This window comes from Oratosquilla oratoria, chromosome 14 (genome assembly GCF_046742065.1).
Source record: "Oratosquilla oratoria isolate Oo_2021 chromosome 14, ASM4674206v1, whole genome shotgun sequence".
Classification (NCBI taxonomy): Eukaryota; Metazoa; Arthropoda; class Malacostraca; order Stomatopoda; family Squillidae; genus Oratosquilla; species Oratosquilla oratoria.
Window position 1 is genome coordinate 34,684,524 of NC_134790.1, and position 2,500 is coordinate 34,687,023.

Below are 2,500 nucleotides of genomic sequence, written 5' to 3' on the forward strand. Positions count from 1 at the left end.
TCTCGCCTTGCGTGCCTGCTTGCTTGATCGCTGGAGTGTGCTGTTGGCTGTGCTTGTTTGGTGATTGATTCGCTTTAAAGTGGCAGGAGCCAAAAGCCTGTGTAATTAGGCCGGCAGCCAATGGAGAGAGGCTGGCAGAAGCGCTGGTGAAAGGCGGGTGCAGCTGTCATCCTGATAATGGAGGTGGTGGTGGTGTTGGTGGTGGTGGTGGCTGTGGTTGTGGTGTGAAGGTGATGGTGGGAGCAACTTGGTAGGGAAAGAAATTGGTTTTTAGGTTTGACAGTATTATGGTTTATATAATATATATATATATAATAATATATTATATATATATATATATATATATATATATATCTATATATATATATTAATTTTATTTTATTTTATTTTGATTTCTTTATTTGTTTATTTTTGGTGGGTGGGTGGGTGCTTCATTGCATGGGTAATGTAACGTGTTGTGATGTGGACCGTTAGGCGTACGTACTTGCTTGCGTGCGTGCGTGGCTGGGCGGTAGTCGCGTGCTTGTCAGCTTTCGAGTTCTTGTGGGTATTAATAGTTCTTGTGTTTATGCCGTCAGGCCAGCCTGGATATTTGTTTGTGTTGCGGGAGGGCGATTATTTGTGTGCCTGTGTGTATATGTGCGTGAGTATGTGTGTGCGTGTGCGTGTGTGGGGGTGGGAATAATATAGTAGAATGCACGTGTGTGTGTGTGTGTGTCTCTGTGTGTGTGTGTGTGTGTGTGTGTGTGTGTGTGTGTGTGTGTGTGCGCGCACTCACGCGTGCTCGCGCGTATATTATGTACTCGTATGTATGCGTCTCCACTATGCATATGACATGCGTGCGTGTCTGTCAAATGTGTGTCCCTTCGTGTGAATGTATGGACCATATGTTGAATATATGCACACACATTTCTTTTTCTTTTTATGTGTGTGTGTGCGCGCGTTTGCGTACGCATTGCGTGTGCTGGGAGCAGCGCCCTTCTCAACACCCATCTCCTTATCATCCTGGGTCTCTCCTTCCCTCTCTCCTTCCCTGCTTCCCTCTCTCCTTCCCTGCTTCCCTCTCTCCTTCCCTCCTCCCATCCTTCCCTCCTCCTCTTTTCCCTTCTCCCACTTCTCCCTCTCTTCCTCCTCTTCTTATCTTCCTTGTCACCTTCGCCCTTCGCCCTTTCTTCGTCCCTATGTTTCCCTCTCCTTTCCTCCTTCCTTCTCCTTACCATCCTCCTGATCATTTATGCTGTCTCCTCGTTCCTCCCTCCTTACCTCCTTCCAACTCTCTCTCCATCCCTCCCCTCCTCGTCCTCCATGATTTTACTCTATATCCCTCCGTCCCTCCACCTTTTTATCCTCCATGACTTTGTTCTATGTCACTCCCTTCCCTCTCCCTCCCCTTCTCATGCTCTTTACCTCTCTTTCTTCCTCCTTTTCTCCCTCACTCCTTTCGCTCCTACCTTTCTTCCTCCTTCCCTCCCTCCCTCATTCTTCGTTCCTCGTCCGGTTCCTCGGCGGTGCCCGCGAACCCGTCCGCCCGTCCCGGCCGCCGGGCCCGCACAGTAGCGGCCCGGGCCTGCCTCCCGATCGACGCGGCGCGCGCGCCTGAGTGCATGTGTGCCGCACTAGTGCCAGGGCTCCTCGCGCGCCAGCCAACCAACCAGCCAGCCAGTCGCTTCCCTGCCCAGGTGCTCATCGTGTCATCCTCGTCTTCCTCGTCCCGCGTGTGTGTACGTGTGCGCGTTTTGTGATGCCAAGTGACGGAGTTATCACGTGATACCTGACGTAACCGTGCGTGACGTCACGAAGCGTGATGTGACGTCACGGGGCGTCAACTATGAAGCACGTACGTGGTCATCGGGCACGTGTGTACGTGTGTGTATGTGTGTGTGTGCGTGTGCGTATGTACTTGTGTACGTTTTTATGTAAGGGTGTCGTGTTGTTTTGTGATTGTGAGCGTGTATGCGTGTGTGTGTGTGTGTTTGCGTGTGCGCGCGCGTGTGCTCATGGGAGTACATGTGACGTATGCGTTACGTGCTCACGGGCCTCTGTGACGTGCGGGTGACCCAGTGACTCTCTCCGTGATGTGCTGTTCTGGGTCGATGTGATGTGTTATGGTCTTGTGTTCACCCTGAACAGACAACGTACGTCTTCGTCCTTCATGTGCTTCGTCCAGTGTAGTGCCGCGTGCTCTGTGCTCATGTGTGACGTCACCTGCTCCTCTTGTGGATCAAAGAGAGCAGCTGTAAAGAGAGAGAGAGAGAGCAGTTCTTTGGACCTATAGGAAGGAGATGCCTCGTTTCGAGTGAAAAAAATGAAAAATTGTATTAAATTATACTTTTTTAGCGTTAAGAATGTGACAGACTTGATGTCTTGTTTTGTCATTGCTCTGTCGACAGAAGTGAGGGTTTTTCTGACGACAGAGAAAAGAGGATTATATGTCACACTTTCATTAATACATACACACACACACACACACACACACACACACACACACACACACACACAC

At 50.1% G+C, this 2,500-nt stretch overlaps 1 protein-coding gene across 25 annotated transcripts in view; it reads left to right on the forward strand.

Annotated features, from left to right (window-relative positions):
• The window catches only part of pyd (zonula occludens-like protein polychaetoid), a 600,297-nt gene that overhangs the window by 175,490 nt on the left and 422,307 nt on the right, over positions 1 to 2,500 (forward strand). Inside the window, exon 1 of one of the 25 annotated variants that reach the window (XM_076197991.1) lies at positions 1,570 to 1,679. The exons of 23 other annotated variants lie outside the window; for them this stretch is intronic. The gene's annotated coding sequence lies outside the window, so the exon portion shown is untranslated. Of the gene's footprint in view, positions 1 to 1,569; positions 1,680 to 1,706; positions 1,722 to 2,500 lie in introns of those variants that run through there. One more of the 25 variants, XM_076197990.1, reaches the window with a different exon arrangement.